Source organism: Schistocerca nitens, chromosome 1 (assembly GCF_023898315.1).
Source record: "Schistocerca nitens isolate TAMUIC-IGC-003100 chromosome 1, iqSchNite1.1, whole genome shotgun sequence".
Classification (NCBI taxonomy): domain Eukaryota; kingdom Metazoa; phylum Arthropoda; class Insecta; order Orthoptera; family Acrididae; genus Schistocerca; species Schistocerca nitens.
The window spans coordinates 1,201,128,870-1,201,151,451 of NC_064614.1; the positions used below are offsets into that span (position 1 = coordinate 1,201,128,870).

The 22,582-nt window shown below is 43.5% G+C and overlaps 1 non-coding gene across 1 annotated transcript; it reads left to right on the forward strand.

Annotated features, from left to right (window-relative positions):
- The first annotated feature begins 9,275 nt into the window (after positions 1-9,275).
- Positions 9,276-9,347, forward strand: Trnag-acc (transfer RNA glycine (anticodon ACC)). The gene has a single exon. It is a non-coding gene; the product is annotated as a tRNA-Gly (tRNA).
- Positions 9,348-22,582: the final 13,235 nt, after the last annotated feature.

Below are 22,582 nucleotides of genomic sequence, written 5' to 3' on the forward strand. Positions count from 1 at the left end.
GACCGACACCACACCGGACTCGTATCCTGGGGGAATGCGGTTCGAATTGAAACCCCTCAGTATTAAATACCGGATGATCAAAAAGTCAGTATAAATTTGAAAACTTAATAAACCACGGAATAATGTAGATAGAGAGGTAAAAATTGACTCACATGCTTGGAATGACATAGGGTTTTGTTAGAACCAAAAACAAACAAAGTTCACAAAATGTCCGACAGATGGCGCTGGACAGCAAAACGTCAGTGACCGCTACCGTGACGGGTGAGAGGTACGCCGATTGTTACAGAATCGCATCATCCTCAGCCTAGCTGATAAACACCCGCTGGAACGTACGATGTTTATGCAGGATGGCGCTCCACCCCATGTTGCTAGACGCGTGAAAGATCTCTTGCGCGCGTCGTTTGGTGATGATCGTGTGCTCAGCCGCCACTTTCGTCATGCTTGGCCTCCCAGGTCCCCAGACCTCAGTCCGTGCGATTATTGGCTTTGGTGTTACCTGAAGTCGCAAGTGTATCGTGATCGACCGACATCTCTAGGGATACTGAACGACAACATCCGACGCCAATGCCTCACCATAACTCCGGACATGCATTACAGTGCTGTTCACAACATAATTCCTCGACTACAGCTATTGTTGAGGAATGATGGTGGACATATTGAGCATTTCCTGTAAAGAACATCATCTTTGCTTTGTCTTACTTTGTTATGCTAATTATTGCTATTCTGATCAGATGAAGCGCCATCTGTCGGACATTTTTTGAACTTTTTTGAACTTTTTCTAATAAAACCCCATGTCATTCTAAGCATGTGTGTCAATTTGTACCTCTCTATCTACATTATTCCGTGATTTATTCAGTTTTCAAATTTATACTGACTTTTTGATCACCTGGTACATCTGAAGGAAAAGAACGCATTAGAGCCACGAGGTTGTGTGTGAGGATAGTTACAAAGTTGAAATTATTACCCCAAAAATACACTGACGTAAAAAAGGTCGCAATACCAAGAAGTTGTGCGACATAAACGAAAGTTAGTGAGCCTGTTTCTTCATCCGAAAGATGGTGTCTATTCCAGTTTCGCGCCAGTCGCATAAGAATGGTGCTAGTAGCGCTTCTATGGGGATGCAAGTCAGGTTTGCTTTAAATAGTTTACACGCTCTAGTGGTCATGAGCGTTAGTTACCGTTTAGATTGGACGCGGTGAGTTGATGTTTGTCAAGAATGTTTTTAGGGCGACAAAGACGCCATTGTCAACACCTCACTAGAACGAAGGTGTGTAATAGGGCTACGAGATGCTGGATGTCCCTTCTGTGACATTTCAGAAAGACTTGGCAGAAATGTAGCCACTGTACACGATTGCTGGCTACGGCGCAACAAGACCAGGCTCTTCTTGATGCAATAATTTACTAACAGCCGTACGATTTGTAGAAGTTTATTTTATTTTATGAACTTCTATGTGCTACCAGTCTCGGCATTACATTGATGCCATCTTCAGGCCCCACTCGTCATAGTCGTAAAATCGCTATACACGGAAGGAGCCATATAACTGGATCCGTGAATCAATCGTCCTGCAACAGCTCTTGGTGGCCAGCCAGGCGATTGATTCACGGATCGAGTTATATGGCTCCTTCCGTGTATAGCGATTTTACGACTATGACGAGTGGGGCCTGAAGATGGCATCAATGTAATGCCGAAACTGGTAGCACATAGAAGTTCATAAAATAAAATAAACTTCTACAATCATACGGCTGTTGGTAAATTATTGCATCATGAAGTTCATGCCAGTCATCGTCCCACGATCAATAATGGATCAACGAAGAGACCAGAATCTGGACGACCACGTGGTACTAACGAGAGGGAAGAACATCGTGTTCGGCGTATGGCTTTGGCGAATCGTCCTGCATCTGCAGCAGCAATTCGAGTAGCAGTTGACACCACAGTGACACAAAGAACTGTACAACTTGGTTACTTCAAGGACAGCTCCGAGCCAGACGCCCTATAGCATGCATTCCACTGACCCGAAACGACCGCCATTTGCGGCTTCAGTGGTGTCAAGCGAGAGATCATCAGAGGACAGGGTGGAGGTCTGTTGTGTTTTGTGATGGGTGTGTGTTAGTTGGGAGGAGGCCACTTGAGGACTTACTCCCAACTGAGGAGATGGTCCAGCTGATATATGACCAACTACACTTGGTAAGGAGGTAAGGAGGTAAAGAGGTGTCCTTCTGCTGGGTGCCTGGTCAGGTAGGAATATGGGGCAATGAACAGGCCGATCGGGCTGCCAAGGAGGCCTGCAGAGAGCAGGATGTAGTCCAGTGTCCTATTCCCTTGCAGTCTGTCATTTCTACACTCCACAAGAAGTGCATGGAGTTGCGGGAGGAAGAATGGCTGGCGGTGACGGCCAATAAACTGCGGTTGGTGAAGTCAACAACTCGGCCGTGGCGTTCCTCCTGCCGATCGCTCAGGCGGGAAGAAGTGACCCTCACGTGTCTTCGGATTGGGCACTGTCGTCTCACACATAGCTTTCCATTACGGAAGGAGGATCCCCCGTTTTGTGGTGTGCACATCTCTGTCCGCTACATTTTAACAGACTGCATTTTATACAGTGATGCGAGGGCAGAAGCACAAGTTGATGGGGATCTGCCCTGTGTTTTAGCTAATGATGAGACGTGTGTGTCTAGGGTTTTAAAGTTTTGTGATGTGTCTGGACTCTGGCCTAAACTTTTAGGCTGGAGGCTTTAGTGTATTGCAAAGTGGCTGGCTCCTCCCTTTTTTCCTTGCGGTCAGCCAGCCACTTCCATCTGCTATATTGTTTTAGCTCCCTCTACCACTTTCTTCCTGTGTTGTCCATGTCTTACTGCTGACGGCATGCTTCGTCCCACGCTTCGGTGTGGGTAGGCACACATTTTTCCAAGCTTGTTACCTGTGTTTTACGTTCTCTTTTATCTTACTGTTCTGAGTCTTTTCTTGACACCCGTCTCAATCTGTTACTGAGCGGGCGCTGAAGACCTTGCTGTCGTGCGCCCATACAACTCTCTCCATCCATCCATCCCATATTGTCTGCGTGCTGGACACGCTAGACCTACACCTGGACTTCGTATGACAGCAGGAGCACTTTCGTGGTTATCCCACACATCCTGTCTGCAAATTTGTACGCCAGAATGGTTATTCGACTTGATGTGCTACCATTCATGAACAGCATCTCAGGGGATGTTTTCCAACAAGATAACGCTTGCCCACATACTGCTGTAGTAACACAACATGCTATACAGGTTGTCGACATGTTGCTTTGGCCTGTTCGATCAACCGATTTGCCTCCAATCGAGCACGTATGGGACATCATCGGACAGCTCCAGCGTCATCCACTAACAGCATTAACCGTCCCAGTATTGACCGACCGAGTGCAACAGGCTTGGAACTCCCTCACACAAACTGGCATCCGGCACCTGTACAACACAATACATGGACGATTGCATTTTTGCATTCAATATTCTGGCGGTTAAACAGGTTACTAATTTACCAGCGTTTCACATTTACAATGACTTATCTCACGTGTGATGTTGCAATGGTAACCACTTAAATATCTTACGTAGACAGATGTATTCTCATTATTCTACATTATTTTTTGGTGTTGCTTTTTCCGTCATTGTATAAAGTTACGTACTTAATTTTTTGTTTGCTTGTAGGTACATGTCTGAAGTCCTGGTAAACATTGGAATTGTTCAAATGTGTGTGAAATCTTATGGGACTTAACTCCTTCGGTCATCAGTAGTCCCTAAGCTTACACACTACTTAACCTAAATTATGCTAAGGACGAACACACACACCCATACCCGAGGGAGGACTCGAACCTCCGCCGGGACCAGCCGCACAGTCCGTGACTGCAGCGCCCTAGACCGCTCGGCTAATCGCGCACGGCAAACATTGGAATTCTCTAGCGGTACACTACGGTACTATGGCGCGGAGATTTCAAAGTGTACAAGGCCTGCTGGCTTCTGCCTCCAAACAAACAAAAAATAATTGTGGAACTTCTTTTTCGAGGTGATAATTAAAACCTTATGGTTAACTATCGTACTGAGTGAATCGCATAAGACATAATACCCATTTTATTTCTACTCCGCAAGCCACCTTACATGAGTCGCGGACGGTAATTTGTGTACCACTGTCAGTTCGCCATTTTCCCGACCCAGTCGTGAGTGGCTCACGGGAAGAACGATTGGCCGCGGAACTTGTTGCTATGCTGGAAGCACTACGTTTCTGCCCGCGGATGACATCATCTCCACAGTTCCTACTTAGTAAATGTCTATCCGCTCTAACAGCACTTAAAAATTTTAGCTACTCAGACTGAGAATCCTCGCTGCGTACAGATTGGTCGAAGTGCTGACATCGATACGTGAAGAAGGTCATTCCATTAATGTCTGCTTGGGTGAAATCAGACTGTGGGATCATTGTCGACCATTTAGCCGAAGAAGCTACTGTCGTAAGACCATAGCTGGGCAATGTTAATCAATAAGTTAACGTTGCTAATCGTTAAAGCGTTACTAAAACAGTTAACTTCGTTAAACGTTAAGGCTTTACTTTATAGGAGATAAGTCGGAAGTTCAAGTTGTGGGAGTAGTGAACTGAGCAAGTGAATAAAACGTTTTACTCTTTGCTTCAATAAAAATGTATTGTTTGGGGAAGTTAAGATAGAACATCGAAGATGAATTAAAAAACAGTTAAGCCAATTAGTTTTGTAATTAGTTATCAGTATTAGGTCTCTGGAGAGAAAAAACAGGAGAATCAGATATCTGACATAAGGTGGATGTGTCTCTTCATGAAGATCAACATATTAAACGTTTCATCCGACAGCGAGGCTCATTTAAGAAACAAAATGTATTTGCCCTCAAAAAATCCGATTCCATGATTTTTAATATCCACAGTTAACCCACTGACAATAAGTAGCACTTAACGCGATTTCGGTATATAAACAACAAAAAATAACAAAGACCTAATTATTCTTGCTCTCACTAATGTTAACATCAGTCACGCGCACCGCGGCGTAGCCACACACCTACATGATCCGAACTTATTAGAATATGATTTCCGCTGCCGGCGCGGCGTCATTTTTGTTGTAAATAATAGGTACCTAATTAACGATTAACAAACTAAAAGAAACTTAACGGAAGTTAACCTTTTGTTGGGCACACACAGAAATATTGTGAAGAAAAAGTATTAAGTTACTTAAATTAGATGTATAGGCCTATGGCCACGTGAACAATTTTACTACATTGCTTTAAAATACAGTATGTTACCTGTAATTACCATTGCCCATAAAAGGCGTACGGGTTCTACAGGAAAAGTACAACGACGCTGTTCCTATGGCTGAAAATAACACTGTTACACGTGAAATATCTTTATATCTTCTTCTTCTTCTGGACTTGTTTTCCATCAAATACTCAAAGCAAGGCTACTTCTAATTGTTGTTGTTTATAGGTCCCCTAACTCTGACTTCAGATTATTTCTGCTCAAGCTAGAGAGGATTCTTGATTCACTTTGTAGGATGTACCCAAACTTAGTTATATGTGGTGACTTCAATATAAATTTTGTATATGATGGAGCAAGAAAAAGGATGTTGGTAGATCTCCTAAATTCATATGATCTTATGCAGAGTGTGTTTTTTCCAGTTAGGATGCAGGGGAACAGTAACACAGCCATAGACAATATTTTCATTCATTCTTCGTTACTAGGTGGGCTTTCTGTTAGTAAAAGGGTGAATGGCCTTTCAGACCATTTTAACACTAAGACAATTTTAACACTAAAAGGCTTTTGTACTCAAACAAATGTCACATATAATTACAAACTATGTAGGAAAGTTAATCCAACAGCAATAGACAGTTTTTAAACCTTGTCAAGGATGTTTATAGTGCCGATAACATAGATGATAAATATAATGCTTTCCTTAATACATTTCTCATGCTGTTTGAGAGTTTCTTTCCATTAAAACGTTCTAAACGGGGTATTAGCAGTAATAGGCAGCCCTGGTGGCTGACTAGTGGGATAAGGATATAATGTAGAACAAAGCGGGAATTATACCAAAATGTTAGAAGTAGTCACAATCAAGCTACAGTGGCCCATTACAAACAGTCTTGTCAGGTGCTTAAAAATGTTATTAGGAAGGCAAAGAGTATGCGGTATGCAAATAGAAAAGCTAATGCACAGGATAAAATTAAAACCATATGGTCAGTTGTGAAGGAAATGTCTGGTCAGTAGCACAAGGTCGACGATATAAAATCAGTTTGTAATAAAAATATTTCTGCTACTGATAAATCAGATATATATTTAACAGTCATTTTCTGAGCATTGCTGGTGAATTAAATAAAAATTTAGTTTCTGCAGTGAATCGTATAACTTTCTTGGCAAAGGCCTTTCCGAGATTGATGTCTGAAATACTCCTCTGTGATACTGACAGGGGGGAGAGTGAGTCAATAATTAAATCATTGAAGACTAAGGACTCTCATGGTTATGATGGAGTGCCTAGCAGAATATGTTAGCCCTGTATTTAGCCACATTTGCAATTTTTACTTTAAGAATTGTCAGTTTCCTGAACGCTTAAAATACTCCGTAGTAAAGCCACTTTATAAAAATGGGGAAAGGGTTGATGTAGATTATTTTAGACCTATTTCTATGCCATCAGTGTTTGCTAAAGTTATTGAAAAGGCTGTGTAGGTAAGGATAATTGATTATTTCATGGTTGAAACGGTTCAAATGGCTTTGAGCACTATTGACTTAACTTCTGAGGTCATCAGTCCCCTAGAATTTAGAACTACTTAAACCTAACTAACCTAAGGACATCACACACATCCATGCCCGAGGCAGGATTCAAACCTGCGATCGTAGAGGTCGCGCGTTTCTAGACTGTAGCGCCTAGAACCGCTCGGCCATTCCGGCCGGCGATTATTTTACGTCACACGATTTGCTATCAAATGTACAGTTCGGCTTTAGAAGTCGTTTAACAATTGAAAATGCTATGTTCTCTTTTCTCTGTGAGGTACTGGATGGGTTAAACAAAAGGTTACGAACGCTAGACATATTTTTTTGATTTAACTAAGGCGTTTGATTGTGTTGATCATAAAATATTGCTCCAGAAGTTGGACCATTAGGGAATACGGAGAGTAGCTCATAATTGGTTCACCTTTTACTTTAGCAACAGCCAGCAAAAGCTCATTATTCACAATGTTGAGAATGGCTGTGATGTGAGGTCCGAGTGGGGTACGGTCAAGTGAGGGGGGGGGGGGGGGGTGCCCCCGGGATCAGTGTTGGGGCCACTCCTGTTCCTTATTTATATAAATGATATGATGATGAAGTCCCATACTGCTTAACAGAGCGTAGGGGACGACGCGGGAGACCCGCACCGCCGACTAGGCAAGGTCCTAGCAGATACAATTCCTATGCTCATGACATACTGTTGTGCCGTCAGAGTTATCCTAACCACTACCAACTGTTATATGAAGTCATGCCCGATAGCTCTCGACACCATGACGCTAGGTGTAAAACTGCTGTGCCTCTCCAAAACATTGGAAGACCGGGTTGTTTAGAACCACGATTCACTACTGAACACAATACGACGCCATTCATCAACAATCCATACTACCCGCTCACACCACCACTCTAAATGTAGCCTTCAGTGTTTTGGTGTTAAGGACAGCCTACTCATGGCCCTAGTCCGGCTGCTGCTAGTCTCTGGCCAATGGAGCAGGATGGATCAGAACGTTGCAGAGAGAGGGGGGCTGCTTCATTCGGACTTGGTGGTATCATGGCGGACATTTGACGTCATGAAGCGACCACCAAAGTGGCCGGTGGCCGCGAGGCTCCGGCAGTTCAGTGCTAATCATTAAGACCCTGGCAAATTTTCCTTCTTGGCCACGCCATCGCAGGTAAATAAAACCATGTAACAAGCGGACATGTATTGCCGTCACTCACTGGTACGTACCCAAACAGATGAAGCGTCATTTCTCTCTAGTAAGCCACTGTTTTTGAGGGGAATATTGAAAACGTATTTGGCGAACTATCTTCCTTTAATAAATGATGAAGTGATCCCATCTTAATTAAGATGTCCAGTCCTGTCTGGTCCTGGTCGTTACGCGCTTTTAAACAATTTAAACAATCAATGATTCTGGTCATATTCCGTGAAAGACTTAAATATATCATTGTAACAACTAGCTACAAAACTGATGAAAAGAAAATCAATACTAATTACACTCTAGTATCATTCTGTTACCATAACACCCCATAAGAAACTAAACATGAACAGTGATTAATTTTTCACCAGCGCTTCACGCTGTAGGCGGATGAATAATTACGTGATTTTATTTTATTTCCACCTTTCTGACAGTCAAGCATTAATCGCCTTGCGGAACAGTATTTGAAAAGAAATGTTTAATTCCGCAGTACTGACTAGTTTCAACTGTTCACTGCATTTCAAGTGCCAGTTTTAATTTTCCAGCGCGTATGGCATTATGCCATAAAAAAGAACCAAACATGATGTAATACAGTACTGGTGCTCCAAGAAAATTTACATCCCGAAAACCACACTGAAAAGCTTATTATCAGGTCGTGAAGGAGGTGAGGGATCCATATTGTTTGTTGTCTGAGTCGACACCTGTCAAACAACAAAGCTGACACCAGGCCTCCACCCTATATTTGAGGCGATTTGCTTCGAAAGGAAGTGAAAATCGTGGTTTACCGCTGGAATGTAAAACTGCACTTCTCCTCCTCCGTAAGGTGCTGTGAATGCCAGTGCTTCAAGCTTATGTCTTTCAGTGTACACAGGACTTAATTTGTGGAGATCAGCCTCTACACGGACATTCAACATGCCCACTACCATGTGCCTGTGTCGGCTGCAGGAATGACCACAATCTCCGATCCGCCAGAGGACACCACCTTAGCTTAGTGTGGGCACCTTTGGTGCTGGGCAGGAGGTTTTATGTGCCTAAGTGATGCTGAGGGCTGTGGAGCCTATAGCATAGCTACTGACAGGGTCACCAAAGCAACAAAGGACTCAGCAGAGGGGCCTGACGAATAGAGACCCAAAACTTAAGGAAGGGACGGCTGTATTTTTCCAGGTGGCTCTGCCAGCAAAGATTGGGTATGGACACAGCTGCTCTGTTTCCCAAGCTGGGGATTGGTCAGCGCCACCAGACCTCTCCTACTGTAAACTCTGGGCATACTTTATAGCCCATTGTTAGGCGCGGTGGTAGAACTTTGTTTCCGAGAAGGCGGACCTTGGCTTCACCACCTGGTAGCCTCTGTAGCGTAGCGGTAGCGTTACTGCCTACCACGCAGGGGGCCTGGGTTCGATTCCCGGCAGGGGACTGGGTGTTGTGTGTCCTTTATCATCATTTTCATCATCATTGACTCTCAAGTCGCCGAAGTGGCGTCAACTAAAAAGGACTTGCAATACGACGGCCGAACTTCCCCGAATGGGGCCTGCCGGCCAACAATGCCATACGATAATTTCATTTCACCACCTGGACTGCGAGGAAGGTACACACATCTGTAAAATAATTCTAAACCTCTAGGTGTGCTACATGGTGATGAGGTGAGTGCCTGCTGAGGTAAAAATCTCTTGTGGACAACCTCTGGGGAACCTGCCGCCCCTCCCCGTCCAATTGTATAAGGCTTGCTCAGTCAAGCAGGGGTCTGTCTGGATTGTCATTTGTTTTTATAGCGGCTCATTGGATTCCCTATGAATCGACAAATTAACATCTAGTCCTGACGGGACAGGTGTACTGTCTGGTAATACCTACTCCCAACCGACAAAGAGCTTGGTTGGTCAGTCTGACTGAGAAGTAGTTTCAGAACTGCAGTAATAGAGCACTAGCCCGCCATAACACTTTCATTGTAATCGAGAGAGCAAAGGGAACCTTTGAGAAAGTCTTCCCTTCTATATTCACAAGGCACTGAATGGTATTGCTGGTTGTTTAAGAACTGTTAAACGACTTCGTAACAGAACACCTCTAGTTTAAACTGCCACATCAAACAAAGTATCCAAACTTCTGGGACGCAAGGCCTTAGGTAAGTACCCTGTTGTGGCTGAATTGTACAAACCTCTTTACTTTTGTAAAGGCGTGATTACCTGCTCTGATATAGAGGAGATGGGTCCTGAGGAGTTGCGTGTAGAATGGAAAAATGTGGGTGCCTTGGAAGTGCAGAACTATATGAGGAAAGTTAAAGCACATTAGAAAAAACTGCAACATTTACTCTAGCGTTCAACACTCTGAAATTGCCTGGACATATTACTGCGGGCTATAACCGTCTTAGGTTTCCAACTTTTCTTTCCAACCCAATGCGATACTTCAAAAGGCAAAAATTTGGTCTTACTACTATGGCACGTAACGGGACGGTTATGCGTGGAAATTGTGGAAGCTTAGCTGACGAATCTGGCTATTCTTGTACACTTCCTCCCAAGTGTATCAACTGCTTCCTGGATCACCCAGTACGAAGCAAGCAGTAAGTGTGAGGTTTGTAACGAGGAAAGGAAAATTCAGGAGTTGAAAGTTACAAGACGCATACCTCTGGTGAAGCTAAAAAAGCATTCAAAGCTATGCGACCTCTGGTGTTTGCTACTTCTTTTGCATTGGTCCTTAAAAACCTAGTTGCCAAGTGTGATGCCTCCACGCAAGCCAGACCATAGATTCAAGTACGAGTGTATGCACTTGTTAGTATACTTGTGGGGGAAAAGCTACACTTGAACCCGAAATCATTGGGAAGCCTTTGGTGATGGAACTTGGAACCTCAGCCATACACTGCTTCGCGCCGTCAGAAGACCACTAAGCCGTCCTCTCTACTTATACAAGCAACTCACCCCATAAGTAAAGAAAAAGTCACACGAAAAGTCGTTCGAAATCGAAGAAAGTTGCGGCTACATCTTCGGATCTGCGCCATTCTCTCTTTCTGGTGGTGATTTTGCTGTCGAGGATATTGATATCCACATGGAGGGACTGGAGAGCTGTGCATCCTCTAACTGTCCTCGCAGGTAAATCACTGCCGCTGAAGGAGAAGGACAAGCACAACCATTGCTAATCAAAGGCTCCCACAGCGATTTCTGTGTGCGGTGGAACTTAAATGGATGCCGATCACTTTTGGAAGAATTACAGCTCGTGTCCCAGAGGAGTCCATTCTGCATCTGCTTACAAGAAACTCATTTTAAAGTCACCGACACAACTGTATTAGGGAGCTGTCACCCCTGCAGGAAGGACGATGTGATTGGAGACAGAGTGGAGTGGCTGTTTTCATTGATGACAGATGTCACTCCTCTCCTCTCCCTCTTACCACGACCATGCAAGCAGTTGCAGTGAAAGTTCTCACAACAGTTACAATCACAGTGTGTTCTTTGTATCTTCCATCTCACGATCTGTTCTTTGTATCTTCCATCCAGGGTGCGATTTGTGCTCTTCCCAGTGTGTGTGTGTGTGTGTGTGTGGGGGGGGGGGGGGGGGAAATGTCTTAGATGCTTAGTAGAATTATATATGTTACTAGCTTGGACCGTGGCGTTACGCATCGTTAAACAGCTATTTATATAGATGTTAATGCCGAAACTCACTATTGACGCGTATGCACTATCAGAAAAGCCATCCCTTGCTATATCTTTAAAAGTAAATTATAGGTAAAGCTTATTTACAAAATCATCTACATATGGGTACAGTTATACGAGGGGAATTCAAAAAGTAGAGGCACATTTGTGAAAAGTTGTACTTATTCTGATGATACAAAACTGAAACGTATTAATAGTAAGACTTATTAAAAACTTATTAAAAACAAATTTAAATTATATGTAAAGTTTTACTCCAGTGTGTGGGAAATAAACATCCCAGGTTTGGATGCATAAACTAAAACCAGAGGAGGGGATGGTCTGACGCAGAGGGGGGGAAATCCCCCCCATCCCCCCCTGCAAATCGCACACTGCTTCCATCTCACGATCTGTTGGATGCAGATTCACTGACAGTACTCTTCCAAGCACTCTCGCACCTGCTCTTCCAATGTTCTGTGGGGCTCTGCTACGACTTGCACTAGGGGTCAAATTATCGAATACCTCGTCCATTCAGGGAATATCTCTGCTCAGATAGACACACTTTTCCACAGCTACAGGATCATAATCGGTCATTGGCCTTTGTTTTTGCTCCCCTGGTATTGCATACTCAGTTCAATGGGAAATGGGCATAGATTTGCCTTCCAGTACCCACTTTCCAATGTGGAGTCTTCTGCTGACTCGGATTTAAAGGGCAAACTGGTTGTGGTACAGTCAGCAGACTATTTTCGAACAACAGGATTGGGCCCAGGAGATGGTGCAGCATATCACCTCTGAGAGAGTCCAGTCCCCAGTCTAGCAACAACCTCAGACATGCCCTGTCCCTTGGTGGAATGACGAGTGTCGTTTGGTTATCAGAACCAGGGACGCAGCTTTGCCGAAATCCAAATAAAATCGACCTACAGAAAACCTTCGTGAATTCAAATATGCGAGAGCACAAACGAGGTGAGTGTTAAAAGAATGGAAGAGCAACTCCTGGAAGGAATTAGCGACTTCCATTAATCGATCCATTCCTACTGTGCAAGTCTGTGACTCAATAAGGAGGATTTCAGACAAGGGCAGTACAGCTCCTCTTATGGCTTTGTTCAGAAGTGGTGTCTTGGTGAATACACCTAAAGCTGTGGCTCAGGTTTTAGCTGAACGCTTTCATTCTGTCATTGTGTTATCCATACAAACTCCAGTGTTTCAGGTTTTACGTAGGGCTGTGGAGATGAGGAGCTTGCGCTTCTTCTAGTGTAATGAGGATGTCTACAATTTTCAGTTCTCTGTGTGGGTGTTGTAATCCGCTCTGTTCGTGTCCAGCGACACTACTCCAGGACCTAATCAGATTCATAATGCCACACTCTGCCATCTGTGCCCTGACGCCAAAGACAAGCTTCTATTTTGTTTCAGTCAGATCTTATTTGATGGACAGTACCCGACGACTTGGAAAGAGGAAATATTAATTCCGTTATGGAAACCTAACAGTTATAAGAGGATAGCCCTTACCAGGTGTACTGGTAAGACTCTAGAGCACAGGGTCAATCACTGCCTCATCTGCCTCCTTGAATCCTGAGGTCACCTTTACCACTCCCATTGTGGTTTCCGATGCCACATTTCTGTCCTTGACAACTTAATTCTGCTGGAGGTGGTGATACAGGATTCCTTCTTACGCTGAAAGCATTTGGTTGGTGCGTTTTGGTGCGTTTTTGACTTAGAAAGCGTACACCACCACTTGAAGGTACATCAGCCTGTGCCAACTTCACTAATGAGGACTATGTGGACGTCTGGTGCTTCTTATCCAATCCTTCCTTGAGGACAGGTGCGTTGGCGATGCCTTGTCTGATTAGTATATTCAGAAGAATGGAGTCCCTCAAGGCAGTGAACACAGTGTCACATTGTTTGCAATCGCTCTTAGTGGCATCTACTCTGCAGTCGAGAGCCCTGTTAAATGCTCTTCACTTGTGGATGACTTCACAATCCTCTTAGTCTCCATCCGATTTCGCAATGGCAAAGAGACAACGCCAGGAGATTGAAAGCCTCAACCAATAAAACTGGTTTCAGTTCTCACCAGAGAAAGCTATGTGCATCGGTTTTAACCGTTCACGTTGAAGTTTTAATCACCCAGAGCTCACTTGGGGGACAATATTTTACATTTTAAGGACACACTGCATTTTTAGGCCTGCTGTTTGACCGGGAATTAACCTGGCTCCGACACTTGAAAGGTCTGAAAATCTATGGCACCAAATCATTGAATGTTTTGAAATGCCGCAATGGATAAACGTGGGGAGCTGACAGGTCCTGTCTTCTCCAGTTTTATAGGACATTTGTCAGATAACACTTAGATTAGAGCAGCGTGATTTATGGGTCAGCCCTGCATTTCCTACCATAATATGTTAATCGCTGACTCCCATGATGGCATTTCGATACCGACTGGAGTCTATCGGCCATGCCCAGTTGAGAGTCTGTGCACAGAGGCTGGTGAACCACCACTTGGATTCAGCAGCGCCTCCTTCTGGCTTGATAGGCTCTGAAAATCTCAGCACTGCCTCAGTCATGGGTATTTTGTGATCAGTCCACCCCAACTTTGAGTGGCTGTTCAGGAATTGGCCCCATGTGCCCAAGCATGTGCTACTGACCATCTCAAGCATTGGGATGCATATCTGAATACACAGCCAGGGGTGAATCAAATTGTTGCCTTGGCGCCCTCAGACGCCAGAAGTGATTTTAAGCTCAACACGGTAAAAGAAAACTTGAACGTTTTTATACCTTTGTTTACCTCCCCCCATGAACGATGCACCTTGCCGTTGGTGGGGAAGCTTGCGTGCCTCAGCAATACAGATAGCCGTACCGTAGGTGCAACCACAACGGAGGGGTATCTGTTGAGAGGCCAGGCAAACGTGTGGTTCCTGAAGAGGGGCAGCAGCCTTTTCAGTAGTTGCAGCAACAACAGTCTGGATGATTGACTGATGTGACCTTGTAACACCAACCAAAACGGCCTATGTGACCTTGTAACACCAACCAAAACGGCCTTGCTGTGCTGGTACTGCGAACGGCCGAAAGCAAGGGGAAACTACGTCTGTAATTTTTCCCGAGGGCATGCAGCTTTACTGTATGGTAAAATGATGATGGCGTCCTCTTGGGTAAAATATTCCGGAGGTAAAATAGTCCCCCATTCAGATCTCCAGGCGGGGACTATTCAGGAAGACGTCATTATCAGGAGAAAGAAAACTGGCTTTCTTCGGACCGGAGTGTGGAATGTTAGATCCCTTAATCGGTCAGGAAGGTTAGAAAATTTAAAAAGGGAAATGGATAGAATAAAGTTAGATATAGTGGGAATTAGTGAAGTTCGGTGACAGGAGGGACTAGACTACTGGTCAAGTGAATACAGGGTTATAAACACAAAATCAAAGAGGGGTAATGCAGGAGTAGGTTTCATAATGAATAAAAAAAATAGGAGCGTGGGTAAGCTATTACGAACAGCATAGTGAATGCGTCATTGTAGCCAAGATAGACACGAAGCCCATGCGTACCACAAGTACAAGTACATGCCGACTAGCTCCGCAGATGACGCAGAGATTGAAGAAATGTAAGATGATACAAAAGAAATTATTCAGATAGTGAAGGGACACGAAAATTTAATAGCCATAGGAGACTGGAATTTCATAGTAGGAAAAGTAGTAGGTGAATATGGAATGGGGGTAATGAATGAAAGAGGAAGCCGCGTGGTAGAATTTTGCACAGAGCATCTCTTAATCATAGCTAACACTTGGTTTAAGAATCATGAAAAAGGCTGTATCCTTGGAAGAGGCCTGGAGACACTGGAAGGTTTCAGTTAGATTATATAATGGTAAGACAGAGATTTAGGAACCAGGTTTTAAATTGTAAGATATTTCCAGGGGCAGATGTGGACTCTGAACACAATCTATTGATTATGAACTGTAGATTAAAACTGAAGAAACTGCAAAAAGGCGGGAATTTGAGAATATGGGACCTGGATAAACTGAAAGAACCAGAGGTTATAGAGAGTTTCAGAGAGAGCGTTGGGGAACCATTAACAAGAATGGGGGAAAGAAATACAGTAGAAGGAGAATGGGTAGCATTGAGAGATGAAATAGTGACGGCAGCAGAGGATCAAGTAAGTAAAAAGACGAGGGCTAGTAGAAATCCTTGGGTGACAGAAGATATATTGAATTTAACTGATGAAAGGAGAAAATATAAAAATGCAGTAAATGAAGCAGGCAAAAAGGAATACAAACGTCTCAAAAATGAGATTGACAGGAAGTGCAAAATGGCCAAGCACGGATGGCCAGAGAATAAATATAAGGATGTAGAGGCCTATACCACTAGTGGTAAGATAGATACTGCCTACAGGAAAATTAAAGAGACCTTTGGAGAAAAGAGAACCACTTGTTTGAATATGAAGAGCTCAGATGGAAACCCAATTCTAAGCAAAGAAGGGAAAGCAGAAAGGTGGAAGGAGTATATAGAGGGTCTATACAAGGGCGATGTACTTGAGGACAATATTATGGAAATGGAAGAGGATGTAGATGAAGATGAAATGGGAGATACGATACTGCGTGAAGAGTGTGACAGAGCACTGAAAGACCTGAGTCGAAACAAGGCCCCTGGAGTAGACAAAATTCCATTGGAACTACTGACGGCCTTGGGAGAGCCGGTCCTAACAAAACTCTATCATCTGGTGAGTAAGATGTGTGAGACAGGTGAAATAACCTCAGACTTCAAGAAGAATGTAATAATTCCAGTCGTAAAGATTAGCAGGTGATGACAGGTGTGAAAATTACCGAGCTATCTGTTTAATAAGTCACAGCTGCAAAGTACTGGCACGAATTCTTTACATACGAATGGAAAAACTGGTAGAAACCGACCTTGGGGAAGATCAGTTTGGATTCAGTAGATGTACTGGAACATGTGAGGCAATACTGACACTACGACTTATCTTAGAAGATAGATTAAGAAAAGGCAAACGTTCGTTTCTGGCATTTGTAGACTTAGAGAAAGCTTTTGACAATGTTGAGTGGAATACTCTTTCAAATTCTGAAGGTGGCAAGGGTAAAATACAGGGAGCGAAAGGCTATTTACAATTTGTACAGAAACGAGACGGCAGTTATAAGAGTCGAGGGGCATGAAAGGGAAGCAGTGGTTGGGTAGGGAATGAGACAGGATTGTAGCCTATTCCTGATGTTATTCAATCTATATATTGAGCAAGCAAGCAGTAAAGGAAACAAAAGCAAATTTTGGAGTAGCAATTAATATCCATGGAGAAGAAATAAAGATTTTGAGGTTCGCTGATGACATTGTAATTCTGTCAGAGACAGCAAAGGACCTGGAAGAGCAGCTGAACGGAATGTAAAGCGTCTTGAAAGGAGAATATAAGATGAACATCAACAAAAGCAAAACGAGGATAATGGAATGCAGTCGAATTAAATCAGGTGATGCTGAAGGAATTAGAATAGGAAATGAGACGCTTAAAGTAGTAAATGAGTTTTGCAATTTGGGGAGCAAAATAACTGATGATGATCGGAGTAGAGAGGACATAAAATGTAGACTGGCAATGGCAAGGAAAGCGCTTCTGAAGAAAAGAAGTTCATTAACATGAGTATAGATTTAAGTGTCAGGAAGTCTTTTCTGAAAGTATTTGTATGGAGGTTAGCCATGTACGGAAGTAAACATGGACGATAAATAGTGTAGAAAAGAAGAGAATAGAAGCTTCCAAAATGTGGTGGTACAGAAGAATGCTGAAGATTAGATGGGTATATCATGTAACTAATGAGGAGGTACTGAATAGAATTGGGGACAAGAGGAATTTGTGGTGCATGTTGACTAGAAGAAGGGATCGGTTGGTGGGACATGTTCTGAGGCTTCAAGGGATCACCAATAAAGTACTGGAGGGCAGGTGGAGGGTAAAAATCGTAGATGGAGATCAAGAGATGAATACACTAAGGAGATTCAGAAGGATGTCGGATGCAGTAGGTGCTTGGATATGAAGAAGCTTGCGCAGGATAGAATAGCGTGGAGAGCTGCATCAAACCAGTATCTGGACTGAAGACCACAATAACAACAACAACCCCTGTTTAACATCAGTTTTATTTTTATTTATTTATTTAACCTGATCTGATTTATTCATGTACCAACTTTTATCAGTGTTTATACAGATGGATCCCAGCAAGAGAATGGCCCTTGATTGTTCACCTGTTTTCCCTGACAATATTCAAAATGTGCCTTCCAAAACAATTTACAAATTATGATGTGGAGTTATATGGCATTATGACAGCACTGGAGTGGATTGGCAGGGTAGTACAAGGTTTCTCGTCTGCTTTCACTCGCTCAGTGTGCTACAAGCAGTCTACCAAATGTATCTGGTAGAACAGTTGATTCAGCTCAACCATGACTCCTTACAGCAGCTCCAACACTTTTGCTGGGTAGGTGGACATGTCAGGATATGAGGAAACGACAGAGCCGACAAAACAGCCGAAGAAGCATGTGCCATCCTCTTGGACTCCAACATCTCATTACTGGACAGACGAATCATGTGTGAGTGGGAAACTGAGTGATTGGAGGTGGTGGAAAACGATGTTTGGTCACTCAAATCGACCACACAGGGCTGAAAAACATCATGCTAACCTCACCAATGGAAGGAAGTGCTGGTCACCAGACTGTGCATTGGACATATTCCTTTAATGAATGGTTTCCCCATCTGGCAAGACGATCCAGCATGCTGCAAATTTCGGTTGAGCATGTTTTGGCTATGTGTGTCTTATACATACACATCAGAGCAGACCTCAGTTTGGATGGAGATCTGCCCACCATCCTCATTGATATTGACCCCAGGGTTACATGGGCTCTGAAATTTTGTGAACTGTCAGGCCTCAGCCCTAAGTGCTGGGGAGCAGAGAAAGATTTTAAAGCATTTTAAACTACTCTGGATGTGGAGATAGCCGTCATCCCCTCCCCTCCCCATGCCCCCACGAGAATGTCATGTTGAATTTTCGTCAGGGCGCTGATGACCATGATGTTGAGTTCCTCACATCCAAAATTATCATCACCATCGTCATCACAACCCTCCCTGATCCCTGAAAATTGAGAAAACCTAATCAAGGAATGCATGATCCAGGAGCCAAAGGTCATAGAACGCCTCTCATATTTTGAAGCTTGGAAAAAATACGATCGCTTGTATCGTCTAATGATATCGACTTTTGGTGAGGTCAACGGCAGTATTGATATATGTATTACCTCAAAGTATCCGAAAGGCAACATCTTCCTCCGGCATCTGCTGGTGGCACAGCTCTGTTTTAGGAACCCTCTGTCTGGAAATCCACAGATCATCATCCCGACACCAGTCATTGGCTGAAGGAGCCATGGACAGTGGGTTACAGAGCTGCCTGCTTTTCTTCCATTCTTACAACCTCAGCCCTTACAAGAATCTTGATCAACAAAAGTTGTGAAACAGAAGAAATACCTGGAGAAAGCTACTCTAGTGACTGTGGAGGCGTGCGATCCACCCACATCATCGGACTCTGATGTTCACTGATGTTTTTATACACTCACCAGTGATGGAGAGTATACTGGGGTATGACCTGTGCTTCTGGCGCCTTCACACCTAATCAGGACAAGATCAACGTGATGATGAATGGAACTGCAGTGGATGTTACTGTCACCAGTCAGAACTACAATTACTAATTTTCTTTTGTTCTACCTTCAGGCCAGGAAATTACTTGCCTTGATATGGCCACCTTAATCCAACAACAGTCCCCCTCCCCACTTTCTTATACTTGGGGATTTCAACATGCATCACCCACTATGGAGATGTACAACATTGTCTGCTAGGTGCCTTCTAATTAACCGGCTTCTTGATCTTGATCTGTGTCTCCTCAATGATGGTACGCTTACCTACTTCAGTGCCGCCTAAGGCACTAGCCATCGACTGTATAATCTCTTCCCCTAATCTCGTGACTTTGCTACGATTGTCAGTGCACTACGAGCTTTTTGACAGTGGCCACTTTCTGGTGATCTCGTCACTTCCTTCATTTACTTGTCACTACCTGACAGACCACTCACCATGTTGGGCTCTTCAAAGATCAACTGGCAGTCGTATACCTCTACTGTTACCTTCGCTCACACTCTGCCATATGGCACTGACGAAGTTTGAGAGTCTTCTCCAATGTGACCAGCCTCATGGCAGGAACTGTCATCCCCCCACTCAGTCACCTGCCGGTGCCATGGTGGACCAAAGACATTGTATGAGCTATTCAGGATTGCCAAAGGGCTGTGCAGCGTCTCAAGCAACATTCTTCACAGCCCATTCTCACCACTTTTAATTGGCTCCATGCTAAGGCTTGTTATCTAATTAAAGACACTAATTAGGAATGCGAAAATGCTACATGTCCTCCTTGGGAATGTGTGCCCTCATCCCACGTGTGGACCAAGCTCTGTAGTCTTCTGGGCCACCAAAGATCCAAATCTCCTCTTTATATGGTGTTCTACTTCTGCATCATCCCTTGCTGAACACTTCATTACTCATTTGGTGACCACATCAGTTTCCTCTTCTTGCCGGGCTACCATTTGAATGTGTAAATAGTAAGCTGAGCACATCCCCTTATGCTTTACCTTTCATCACGCCGAATTATATAATGAGCCTTTCACTAATTGGCAACTGCTTCATACTACTGGCTCATCACACGATTCAGCCCCAGGCCCTGATTTGATGCATAATCGGATGAACCAACATCTGAATATTACTCGAAAATTCCATGTACTCAGAGTCTTCAATCGTATTTAGGTAAAGAGTGTTTCGCCTGTGCAGAAGCGAAATAAGCCTATTTCCGTTGTCAACTACTGACTGATAATCCACACCAATGTTCCCTGAAAACTGCTTGAAAGTACAGTAACTCAACGATTACGCTAGAATCTTCAATCATGGAGCCTTTAGCCCTCACCTTCCCCTCATCAGTGTGGTTTCTGGAAGGGATGATACACATCTTATCATCTGGTAAGGTTGGAAAGAGCAATCAGATAGGCTTTCTCTAAATGCCAACATCTAATTGCAGTCTTTTTTGAACTACATAAGGCACACAACACCACTTAGCGCCACCACATTTCACTTACTCTTCGTGACTGTGGGTCTCGAGGCTTCCTATCAATTTTCATTCTTTAATTTTTATTGTTACGGTTTTTAGGGTTAGAGATGGCACATCACTCACAAGGAGACTGTGCGAACTTCTTCTCACTGACTTGATTAATATTTACTGGTAGTGTAACGTATGACTAGGACTTCAACAGATTTAAACAGGAAGATGCAAGTAACAACCGTTTTCGGGAGAATCTAGTTTGAAAATTTAAGGCGTGAATCTGCAGTCGAACAAGTAAGCGCTTAATTTCGCAAGTGTGAGGTCTGTGGATTGAAGGTCAGTGGATTTAATCTCACTGCTGGTATTTTTTTCTTTCATTTCACCTAATTGTAACAACGGACTTATTATGACTGTGCAAATTTTCTGTATCTAATGAACCATTTCTTATTTTCGTAATTTTTACCTGGAAAAATTGAATTTTTCTCTGGAAGTAGTTTCCCTGTTATAACCGTATTCCTGCAGGTACATTCCAACTCATTATAAGACCGTTTTTCGTTTATTTCCACATTCAGTATCATCCTGATATGTGCAGTGCTTCGTCAGTTACACTTTATACTTGTCACAAATGTATACACAATAATATAAACAAAATGAATATACTGTAGTGATTGGAAGTTCTCATGTACCTTTCGTTTTATTTCTAATCTCCGTAAGAAAAAAAATTTTCCCTTTCTTCAGGCTAAAGATTATGGAATAATAAATGTTGATAATTTGCAGAGTGATAATGAATCTGTTTTTTAGAATTACGTGGGAATGAAAAAAGTACAGGCAGCGAGATTCTATTCAGAAACGTTGTGCATGTGGAACTAGGCGTTTACCCGCTTGGCTGCAGACTCTTTCAATAGTAGAGACCATACAACGCGTATAAGGACTTCTTAAATTTTCAAACTCGATTTTCTCGAAAACGTTGGAGATTTGCGTCTTCTTGTTCACGTATGTTGAAGTCCTAGTCGCGGCATACGCACTCTGTCAATATGAGTGAAATCGCCGAGGGAAAGTTCGTACGATCCCATTGCCAGCTCGCGAAAGGTTCAATAAACTGGAGTCCTGCAGAATTCTGTGCTGTGTATTGCACTCTTCTTTATTGCCATCAATAGGCTAGGTACTCCGTTGGAGCAGTGGTCACCTCCCACAAAGTATGTTGAATACTTTTGCATTTGCTCCCAATCTGTAGTTGTGACTGAACACCAAATTCAAGGTGCCATGAAGGGCCTCCGTTTGGACTCGTTCTTACAGTTTCCAATTTTCTCTCCCAAAATTGTGAGTCATGCATTTCTGCCGCCGTTCCATGGTCCACTCTGTTCCAGAATTTTACTTGACTTTTATTGCATAGTCCCGATTTTTGGGACTCTTCTTTGCTAAAAATCTGACATGGCTGCCCCAGATTTGTCAGCTAACTGCATTTGAAAGCTTAATGCACTCTGCTTCCTACCCACAACCCCTAGGGATGCAGATAGTGCTATTCTCTTCCATCGTTCCAGTTAGGCTATAGTTGCCAGTTTTGTGGCACTGCAACACCTTTAGATTTGAAACTATTGTGGTCAGTCCATCGTCCTGGAATAGGTATGGCCACAGGCACCCTCTGGTCTAGCCCCATAGACAATCATCTTGTTAAAATTGGGATCTTAAGTATTCGTTTTCTCAGTTCCAACTCTAGCTCACTTATGCAATCACCATCCAACAAGCCGGCCGAAGTGGCCGTGCGGTTAAAGGCACTGCAGTCTGGAACCGCAAGGCCGCTACGGTCGCAGGTTCGAATCCTGCCTCGGGCATGGATGTTTGTGATGTCCTTAGGTTAGTTGGTTTAACTAGTTCTAAGTTCTAGGGGACTAATGACCTCAGCAGTTGAGTCCCATAGTGCTCAGAGCCCAACCATCCAACAGTTTCCTAATC